Source organism: Coregonus lavaretus (assembly GCF_964263955.1).
Source record: "Coregonus lavaretus genome assembly, chromosome: 9".
Taxonomy (NCBI): Eukaryota; Metazoa; Chordata; class Actinopteri; order Salmoniformes; family Salmonidae; genus Coregonus; species Coregonus lavaretus.
Genome location: NC_139996.1, coordinates 54,919,165 through 54,930,525, shown reverse-complemented (window position 1 = coordinate 54,930,525; position 11,361 = coordinate 54,919,165). Strand labels below are relative to the sequence as shown.

The 11,361-nt window shown below is 45.6% G+C and overlaps 1 long non-coding RNA gene across 2 annotated transcripts; it reads left to right on the top strand.

Annotated features, from left to right (window-relative positions):
* Positions 1-4,254: 4,254 nt before the first annotated feature.
* LOC311134907 lies at positions 4,255-9,174 on the top strand. 2 transcript variants are annotated; one of them, XR_014613722.1, is made up of 8 exons: positions 4,255-4,306; positions 5,796-5,938; positions 6,033-6,169; positions 6,255-6,348; positions 6,488-6,823; positions 6,911-7,087; positions 7,312-7,436; positions 7,658-9,174. It is a non-coding gene; the product is annotated as an uncharacterized lncRNA (long non-coding RNA). The 2 variants fall into 2 exon arrangements; XR_014613723.1 differs by lacking the exon at positions 4,255-4,306 and having other exon boundaries at positions 5,501-5,938.
* Positions 9,175-11,361: the final 2,187 nt, after the last annotated feature.

Below are 11,361 nucleotides of genomic sequence, written 5' to 3'. Positions count from 1 at the left end.
AGCGGGGTGACGTGAGAGAACTTGGGAAGGTTGAACACCAGACGGGCTGCGGCATTCTGGATGAGTTGTAGGGGTTTAATGGCACAGGCAGGGAGCCCAGCCAACAGCGAGTTGCAGTAATCCAGACGGGAGATGACAAGTGCCTGGATTAGGACCTGTGCCGCTTCCTGTGTAAGGCAGGGTCGTACTCTCCGAATGTTGTAGAGCATGAACCTGCAGGATCGGGTAACCGCCTTGATGTTAGCAGAGAACGACAGGGTGTTGTCCAGGGTCACGCCAAGGCTCTTCGCACTCTGGGAGGAGGACACAACGGAGTTGTCAACCGTGATGGCGAGATCATGGAATGGGCAGTCCTTCCCCGGGAGGTAGAGCAGCTCCGTCTTGCCAGGGTTCAGCTTGAGGTGGTGATCCGTCATCCATACTGATATGTCTGCCAGACATGCAGAGATGCGATTCGCCACCTGGTTATCAGAAGGGGGAAAGGAGAAGATTAGTTGTGTATCGTCAGCGTAGCAATGATAGGAGAGGCCATGTGAGGATATGACAGAGCCAAGTGACTTGGTGTATAGGGAGAATAGGAAAGGGCCTAGGACTGAGCCCTGGGGGACACCAGTGGTGAGAGCACGTGGTGTGGAGACAGCTTCTCGCCATGCCACTTGGTAGGAGCGACCGGTCAGGTAGGACGCAATCCAGGAGTGAGCCGCGCCAGAGATGCCCAGCTCGGAGAGGGTGGAGAGGAGGATCTGATGGTTCACAGTATCAAAGGCAGCAGACAGGTCTAGAAGGACAAGAGCAGAGGAGAGAGAGTTAGCTTTAGCAGTGCGGAGAGCCTCCGTGACACAGAGAAGAGCAGTCTCAGTTGAATGACCAGTCCTGAAACCTGACTGGTTTGGATCAAGAAGGTCATTCTGAGAGAGATAGCAAGAGAGTTGGCTAAAGACGGCACGCTCAATAGTTTTGGAAAGAAAAGAAAGAAGGGATACTGGTCTGTAGTTGTTGACATCAGTGGGATCGAGTGTTGGTTTTTTGAGAAGGGGTGCAACTCTCGCTCTCTTGAAGACGGAAGGGACATAGCCAGCGGTCAAGGATGAGTTGATCAGCGAGGTGAGGTAGGGGAGAAGGTCACCGGAGATGGTCTGGAGAAGAGAGGAGGGGATGGGGTCAAGCGGGCAGGTTGTTGGGCGGCCTGCAGTCACAAGTCACAAGATTTTATCTGGAGAGAGAGGGGAGAAAGAAGTCAAAGCATAGGGTAGGGCAGTGTGAGCAGGACCAGCAGTGTCATTAGACTTAACAAACGAGGATCGGATGTCGTCAACCTTCTTTTCAAAGTGGTTGACGAAGTCATCCACTGAGAGGGAGGAGGGGAGGGGGGGTGGGGGGGAGGATTCAGCAGTGAGGAGAATGTGGCAAAGAGCTTCCTAGGGTTAGAGGCAGATGCTTGGAATTTAGAGTGGTAGAAAGTGGCCTTAGCAGCAGAAACAGATGAAGAAAATGTAGAGAGGAGGGAGTGAAAAGATGCCAGGTCGGCAGGGAGTTTAGTTTTCTTCCATTTCCGCTCAGCTGCCCGGAGCTCTGTTCTGTGAGCTCGCAATGAGTCATCAAGCCATGGAGCTGGAGGGGAGGACCGAGCCGGCAGGGAGGATAGGGGACACAGGGAGTCAAAGGATGCAGAAAGGGAGGAGAGGAGGGTTGAGGAGGCAGAATCAGGAGATTGGAGGGAGAAGGATTGAGCAGAGGGAAGAGATGATAGGATGGAAGAGGAGAGAGTAGTGGGAGAGAGAGAGCGAAGGTTGCGGCGGCACATTACCATCTGTGTAGGGGCAGAGTGAGTAGTGTTGGAGGAGAGCGAGAGAGAAAAGGATACAAAGTAGTGGTCGGAGACATGGAGGGGAGTTGCAGTGAGATTAGTAGAAGAGCAGCATCTAGTAAAGATGAAGTCAAGCGTATTGCCTGCCTTGTGAGTAGGGGGGGACGGTGAGAGGGTGAGGTCAAAAGAGGAGAGGAGTGGAAAGAAGGAGGCAGAGAGAAATGAGTCAAATGTAGACGTAGGGAGGTTGAAATCCCCCAAAACTGTGAGGGGTGAGCCATCCTCAGGAAAGGAACTTATCAAGGCGTCAAGCTCATTGATGAACTCTCCAAGGGAACCTGGAGGGCGATAGATGACAAGGATATTAAGCTTAAATGGGCTAGTGACTGTGACAGCGTGGAATTCAAATGAGGAGATAGACAGATGGGTTAGGGGAAAAATTGAGAATGACCACTTGGGAGAGATGAGGATTCCTGTGCCACCACCCCTCTGACCAGATGCTCTCGGGGTATGCGAGAACACATGGTCAGACGAGGAGAGAGCAGTAGGAGTAGCAGTGTTTTCAGTGGTAATCCATGTTTCCGTCAGCGCCAGGAAGTTGAGGGACTGGAGGGTAGCATAGGCTGGGATGAAGTCAGCCTTGTTGGCAGCAGAACGGCAGTTCCAGAGGCTGCCTGAGACCTGGAACTCCAGGTGTGTGGTGCGTGCAGGGACCACCAGGTTAGAGAGGCAGCAGCCACACGGTGTGAGGCGTTTGTGTAGCCTGTGCGGAGAGGAGAGAACAGGGATAGGCAGAGGCATAGTTGACAGGCTGTAGCAGATGGCTACAATAATGCAGAGGAGATCGGAATGAAATGAACTAAACATCTGGGAAAGGAGAGAGCAGGGCCTCCCTCACCAAAAAAACTCCCAAATATAACTCTCCCAACTTCCACCTCAGAAACTATAATTGTTTCACTGAACCACCCGAATAAAACTCTCCCAACTTCCATTTTAGAAATTAGAATTGTTGTAAACTACAGCGGTTCAATGTTTCAAGGAATAGACTCAACTTACTTTATTCAGCTAGCTAACTATGACGCCATAGCTAACTAGCATGCTAGCATCCAATAACACACAGTTTAGCACCAATACTTGGTTACAACAAACTACCAATAGTGTGTTAACACACTAAACAGATAATTCGTGTCCGTGTCTAGTTCTTTCATAACGCAGCAATAATTAAACGTTGGCTAGCTAGCACAAAGATATTGTATTTAGCTACTACAGTACAGCTAGCTGGTAGTGTTGGCTAGCTAGCAATGGCTGCTGTGTTGACTTTGTTTGAAAAACGGCGTCGCTGCGAACGAATGTAGCTGGCTAAAAGGATATTGTATTTAGTTGCTACCGTTGCTTATAGCTACTCGCCAGCTAGTCCAGGAGGTGAGTTAGCTAGCTAGCTTCGTGCTACACCCGGCACCGCCGAATTCAATACTAACCTACAATAACTACATACAACAACTACCCACAACAACCCACGATGCCTAGCTACAATACCCAACTACAATCTAAATACATAGTTTAAGCCTTACTCGACAAAGCCCAAGCTATGCATAAAGCCAAACTTACCCGACGCCAGCTGTCTGGGTGGCAGACAAGACATTGGTCTTCTGCAATCAGTAGCTGTAATTAAGTACAGTAGCTACTAACTACCTAACGTTAATGCTTCAGATAATGAGGTTAGAAAAACAGCTGAATGGTAGGTAGCTAGGTAGCTAGCTGGCTTAATTACAGGTACTCTTAAGCTTACAACTTGTTTTTCAACCACTCCACACATTTCTTGTTAACAAACTATAGTTTTGGCAAGTCGGTTCTACTTTGTGCATGACACAAGTAATTTTTCCAACAATTGTTTACAGACAGATTATTTCACTTATAATTCACTGTATCACAATTTCAGTGGGTCAGAAGTTTACATACACTAAATCGACAGTGCCTTTAAACAGCTTGGAAAATTCCAGAAAATGATGTCATGGCTTTAGAAGCTTCTGATAGGCTAATTGACATTTGAGTCAATTGGAGGTGTACCTGTGGATGTATTTCAAGGCCTACCTTCAAACCCAGTGCCTCTTTGCTTGACATCATGGGAAAATCAAAAGAAATCAGCCAAGACCTCAGAAAAATAATTGTAGACCTCCACAAGTCTGGTTCATCCTTGGGAGCAATTTCCAAACGCCCGAAGGTACCACGTTCATCTGTACAAACAATACACAGCAAAAATTGGAGTGTTGAAATTTCAGGGTTAAACATTTCCGAGTTGATTTTCACTCCCAGAGTGTAATTTTAACACATTCTGATTTAAATGGTGTTCAGTGTTGGAGTTATTTGACAGAGTTGATCCGGTCAGTGTTAACCCAACTCCGCAGAGATGTAATTAAGCTCCGCCCATGCATTTCACTTCTTCGGTTGGAGACAGAAGACAAGTCGGCGCCATTTCTCCCTCCCATGCAGTACTACACGGTAAGTGCAATTTTCTCAAACTTACTGAAATAATTATAAATTGATGGTGAGAATTTCAGTATGAACAATGAAACATCTACAGAGAATATATGCCTAACAAAACCGTGTTTGTTGCCAGGACTGAGCAGCAAATTTGTCCTGGTGATTAGCTAGCTAGAAGTGTATGGTAAGCTAGCTAACAGTTTGTTACTTAAACCGTCTCCAACTTTATCAATGATGATTTAATAAAGGAAAAACTAAGCGTTATGTTTTTTTACTGTATAAAAATCTTGTTTGAGGCTGGAGCTAACGTCTCCCCCCCCCCACCCCCCTTCACTTTGAACATCAAAGGGGCCGCAAAAAAACATGTCCCAACATGCAGACGGTGTTTCACGTGTTTAGTTGTCTGTATGACCAGCGTACCACTGTATTTGGTGACCCATCAGATTCTATGACCTGCAGTGTTGGAAAAAGTACTCAGATTATTTACTTAAGTAAAAGTATATAAGTATTACCAGTTAATTGCACTGAAATTACTAAGTTAAAGCTAAAGTACAAAATTAGTAGAAAATCGGGCTGTGACTGATATATTAAACATTTAAGTGCATCATTAAATACTGATGAGTCAATGCATAAGCAGCATTTTAATATCTCAGTCACAGCGTGATTTTCTGAAAATTTGTACTTTTCCCAACAGTGCAGGTCACAGAATCTGATGGGTCACCAAAAATGGTGTAACACTGTCGACTTAGCTTTAATCTTTACCGTTCTTCCTTTAAATGTTTATATACTTTGTCAAACTTCCTTGCATGTCTCAGTCAAAATGCTGGTCCAGGTGAAGTACAGCCAACAGCAGAAATATGTGAAGCTGGATGAGGATGAAGGACGGTTTGACTTTATGCAATTCCATGAAAACGGTTAGCATGGCTTAGGAAAAAGGTAATAGGAAAAAGGAAAAAGGTCCTTAATGTTGTCGATTCTGATTTCTTTACATGCCTTTATCATACTCTTTTATACGGTAAATGGGGTTCAATTGCTAATCATTTTCAGTTCTGTAATGTGTGCTTCATAGAGTGTAAAGTATTAATATACACCAAAACAGTCAATAAAAAAAGCCAATAATCAATTTTTAAATTTAGACTTAAAAGGGAATGGGTTATGTGAGGGAAAATGCTCTAGGTCTATTTAAGGATTTTACAGTGGTGGATGTATGTATTTAACGTGAACAGTTATTGGCTGTGAGGCAAGAAACAGTGCTGACTTCAAAGGCACATTCAGTTTGACCTTACCATCTTTTCCAGTCATCGAGAGATTTTGCCTGCCACCTGATGCAAAAGTTATATACAAGGATGCAACAGGGACAGAAGTTGATGCAGAAATATTCAACGACCTCATTGGACAAGGCAATGTGGTGCTGACAGTATTCTCAGATCAGGGTGAGATATCAAGGCAGGTATAATAAAGCACTCCTTACATAATATAATTATTTGCATTTTTTCTATTCCTTTAGAATTCTCTGATTTCTCCTTGTCTTCTGCTTCTGAGACGTCTGACTCAAGCTTCAGCTCAAGTGCATCAACTATAATGCTAGATGATGTCCCTAGCAAGAGACAAAGAATTGAGGATACACGTGATGCTGTGTCTGCTGAACAGGTTTCTTAATGCTTTCACATTTTTTCACTCGGAGTCTCTAGAAAAGCTATTTATCACCATGTTTTGTATTCTAATGTTTTTGTTTTTTTATTAGTTGATTGAAGCTGTGCTAAGAGGCAAGTCTGGGGGTGAAGAAGTACTACAGGAGTACCAAACAACAGAAACCCTAACAGATGCTGCAAGAAGAAAAATGGTTAACATCCTGGTGGCTCACATGATTGACAATCATGGGTATGTTTGTTTCACATTGTTTTTATTTGTGCCAAATAACTTCATGGCCATTGCATAAATGTAGTAATTTAATTTCTCCTCTCAGGCACCACCCCACTAAAGCAATCAGAGAAGATGATGCACGTGGGATAGTGATGTTGTTCCCTTCCCTCAAGGATCCATACTCCAAGAAGGGCTATGTAATAGGCATTATTATTGTTAACTCTTTCATGTCATATTGTGACACAAAACTGTGTGGACGACATTGATATTTGAATTCCGTGAGATTTCTCTTGAGCCTGGTATGACAACGCATTTCTTTTCTTTTTTTCATTTCAGGAACACTTCTATGATGCTGCAAGCAGCACAGGATACATTTTTTGGCGTCTGAAAACAGTCCAGAGGAAGATTCATCGAGGATCTGCACTGCCACCAAATAGCCCAATTTGACTTTTCTCCAGGGGGCCCAAATTTCCAAAGGACTGTTAATGTTGAAAGGCAGCTTGATGGTGATGCTTGCCAAGAGGCCATGTCTTTGCTCAACCATACCACAGACAATTCCCTGATTTTCCAGAAGATGAGAGACCTTTCAGCACCGTCAGAAGCTTGTTAATGACCCAGGCAGAAGTTGATATCCTCTCCAGCTTCCCAAGATTCCTGGATACAAATGGATTGGTCAGTTTGGGATGAGATGTTTAGAATGGCTTGAAATTTGAAAGTATTTCCTGAAGTAGTAGTAGTTTAATATCTTCTTTCTTAAAGGTGGACCAAGACTTCACTCTCCTATTTAATGATGACACATCCTCCAGGCTTCTTCAGAAATGGGATTTGTTCTTCAAGCCAAATGTCATAAAAGAGGCTAAGCGGCTCACCTCAACACCAGAGTTGCGTCGCTTGGTGCAGAAAGTCCCCCAGGAAGTGATCTTGATGAGGCAACAAGTGAGTTGTTTTAATTTTTTTTATTTTAATAAATTTGCTATAATTGCTGTTAAACTATAACTGCAATAATATTTCATTTGTTTATTCTGTGTATCTCTGAACGTTGATCTGATTTTTGGGATAAATGTGACTAATGGATGGATAATGCCTCCCTGTTCTCATTCAAACTTAAAGTATTACATTTGAAGAGTTTTCAGTTAATTCTTGTGACTCTTTGTCCTCAGCCTAGGACCAAGAAATGGCTTCCCTGTTGTTGCTGTTACATCTCCTTCCACCACCTTCAGGGGGACTGAAGTCTCCAAAAATTAGTGCATGTGATGCAGTTGAGAGACTTGTTGTCTTTCATAAGGTAATTATATTATTACGGTGATTATAATAATTTGTCACCTTCTTAGCCACATTTGTAAATGAGGGTTGTTAAAAAGTGGATGGAATTGTCATTAAGTCTTCATTCCCATCTTGCACTAGCCAATGAAAAGATGTTTGAATAATCACTTCTATAATGTAGTTTTCTCTGTGGCTGCACATTATTCTTGTGTCTAATTTTCAGTTTTCTGATCTCAACCCTAGTCATGCTGCAGTTTGGAGGAGCATCTCCGCAACCAGCAGGGTCGGCAGCCGTACCTCCTCGCTGTTGGGCATCAGAAGAGCAAGATTGAGAGCTTCTACATCACAATGGATAAGCGTCTCATCCCATGCAAGGCAAACCGCTCCCTCGGGGCATGTGATGAACTTTTCAAAGCACATTCTGTGTTTAATTTGTCTTACGATGTGGCACTTGTGAATTTTTACACATTCCTGCAGACAACAGTGTATAACATTGATGTGGGGAAAATGAAGGAGTCACCCTGAGTTAAAGACTTGAGAGCGAGACCGCTTAACCAGCCAGTAGCACTCTCACCCTGTGAGTAAGAAGCTATAACAATGTTGACCTGTTTCATGTGTCAGAAATATTATCCCAGCAGTCAACAGTTGATTTCACATTTAAGAGTTGAACATGGTTACTATCCTGGACCCAAGTTCAAATTGTTTTGTTCTCAGCAAGGCTGAAGGCATCAGTTCCTAACATATACAGGTTTTCGGAAGCACCTTAATAGTGTTCATAGTAATGTTCAGCAAATTGCTCAAACTTCAACTGTTGCATGTTCATCTAGTGAGCCAGTTGCAACTTCATCTCAGGCACATGCTTTGGAGGACACATTTAATCCACAAAATCAATGTAGCTCTTCCAGTGTTTATTCTGAGAGCAATGATTCAGGACTTACTAAAGATCCAACTAAAGAAATGTGTGCATCCATCGTGGCCAAATTACAGGGGAGTGGGATTTCCAACAGTTTGGTATCCTCAATTGTAGGAGATTTGGTAGAACTAACAAGTGAGATTCGCTCACAAGCAAAGCATACAGCTATTTCTGCTTTACCTATAACTGACCCCAACATATCTGTGATAAATTAATCTTTTGAAGATTATGAAAACCCGATCATAAATCTAAATACAGAATGGAAACGAAATACATACTTCCACCAAAAATGGGGAGTTGTCGAGCCTGTAGAAATAACACTGGGAGTGAGATATGACAACAGGCGAAATCAGAAATCCGGTACTTGTGATCAAGTACCTGTGAAGGATACTTTTATATATGTGCCGATTTTAGAAACATTGAAGTTCATGTGCAGAAATCCAGACATTTGTGTTTTGCTAAAGAAAGAGTGTAGATCAGAGCCTGACACTTATACTGACTTTTTTTGATTGAAGTTATTTTAAAACCCACCCTTTGTTTACAGCTAATAGACATGCATTACAAATCCAACTATACTATGATGATTTTGAAACAGCCAATCCCCTTGGCTCCAAACGTGGAATTCACAAAATTGGCGCTCTTTATTTTGTTGTAAGAAACCTTCCCCCAAAATGTAATTCGGTTTTGATGAACATTCATTTGGTAACACTTTTTCACACACAAGATCTGCACAAGTATGGTTTTGATGATATACTAGAACCATTGATAAATGATTTGAAATAACTAGAAAGCCAAGGGCTAAGTCTTCCATTTTCTGATGAGCAGGTATATGGTACAATCTGTCAGATCACTGTGTCATGAGCCTCTCACTCCACCGGGTTACCACCTTTATTTTCTTCCACTCTGCTCACCACTCTCTCTACTCAGCCTAACTAGCTCCACCTGTCCCTGCTCTGCTCTGCTCTAATTACTCTGCCAGCTGCGCTGCATTACCCACTACCTCTCCCAGTATTTAAGGCCCTGTCTTTCAGCTCTCCGGTGTCAGATCGTCTGCAAAGCTCACACCCGGAACCTGTTTGCTCGCGCTTCTGGCTCACCCTGGTTTTGTGACCCCGGACCTGCCTGATTTTTGGATACTCTTCTGCCCCAGGAGATCCAGACCTGCTTCTGCCATTACGACTCCTGACTACTCTTCAATCCCGGTAACTCTGACCAGCCTTCTGCCTTGCTACTACGTATTTTGGATTTCCCTTGAACTGTACTGCTGCCTTGTTTCATTCCGCCCTGTTGTGTCTGTGTCTCCCCCCCCCAGGACTTCTGGACCACCCACCACCGGCTTCATAGGACGCATCGCTGCCACTGGGGGGGGCACAGACCCAGCACATTGGACGGGATCCCTGTTACCCCCGGAGCCTTCATTCACTCCCTACTTCCCTTTTCCCTTAAGTTTTAATAAACTTTCTGGTGTGACGCAATTGTGGTCCTCTGGTCGTCTGTCTGAACCGTGACAGTACGATCTGACCATTATGGACTCAGCGCACACTTTCCCCGACATGGAAACCGATGAGCATGAGCAGCAGTTCCAGCAGCAGCAACAACAACTCGCCATGATCATTCAACTCCTCACCAACCTTACCCCAGCCAGTCTGCCCACCAGCCCTGCCCCCGAGTTACCTGCCCCGGTCATTGCAGCCGCTGCTCCGGAACCCAAGATTGGTAACCCCGAGCGGTTCAACGGCGACTCAACCCAGGTCCGGCCATTCCTGACTAGCTGCCGACTTCAGTTCTCCTTGCAGCCAAGGACCTTCGCCACGGAGGGGGCTAAAGTTGGGTATGCCATCACTCACCGGACGGGCCGAGCTCGACTCTGGGGAACAGCAGAGTTCGAACGTCAAACCCCCGCATGTGCAACCTTCGACCTGTTTGCTGAGGAGATGCTGAAGGTGTTTGACCTGGATTCACCAACCGCAGAGGCGTCTCGTGAACTGTTCAGTATTCGACAAGGCAGACGTACAGTCGCAGACCATTCCATCGACTTCCGAACCCTGGCTAGACGAAGTTCTTGGAACACACCATCGTTGGTGGACGCGTTCTTCCATAGTTTGGCTGACTATATCAAGGACGAGTTGGTCTCCCATGAACTGCCTTCCACTCTTGATGAAGCCATCGCACTGACTGTCAGGATCGACAGAAGGATACAGACCCGTCGTCGTGAGAGGGGGCGCCAAGGTCCACCTACTACCGGCATTCGGAGAGATCCGACTGGGCTCCTGTCATCTACTGCCACTCACCCAGGTCAGTTTGATCAGTCTGAGCCTATGGAGATTGGGCGAGCCTCTCTCACTCCTGCAGAGCGCCAGCGCCGCTTCACCTCAAACCTCTGCCTCTATTGTGGAGGTGATGGACATCGTGTGGTAACCTGCCCTTTAAAGGGCCGAAGCTCACCGGGCATAGGGGGAGTCCGGTTGAGTTCAATGACCATCCAGTCCTCCGACCGCAAACCCCTGCTGCAAGTTCACCTCCGCCTCTCTGACTCAACTCACACCCTGGCTGCTCTGGTGGATTCTGGCGCCGAAGCCAACATAATGGACATCAAGCTGGCACGCCAACTGGGACTGAAGAACCTCCGTTTGACACCTCCTATTCCTGCCCGGGCACTGGACGGACACTTACTCGGATCGGTCACTCATGTCACGGCCCCGGTCTCGATGGGTCTGTCCGGAAACCATCAAGAAACTATCCAGTTTCACCTGCTCCCCTCTCCAGGCCAACCCCTCATCCTGGGTTACCCATGGCTCCGCCGGCACAACCCTCAGCTCGACTGGGTGACCGGGGTGATCAGGGAGTGGGGAGAGGACTGCCACCGAACCTGCCTGCTTGCTGCCGCACTACCCCCGTGGCCAGTACCTACTAACTCCGCTCCTGACCTCTCCAATGTCCCAGAATGCTACCATGGTCTCAGAGAGGTGTTTAACAAAGCAAGAGCCACATCTCTGCCCCCTCACCGACCGTACGACTGTGCCATCGACCTCCT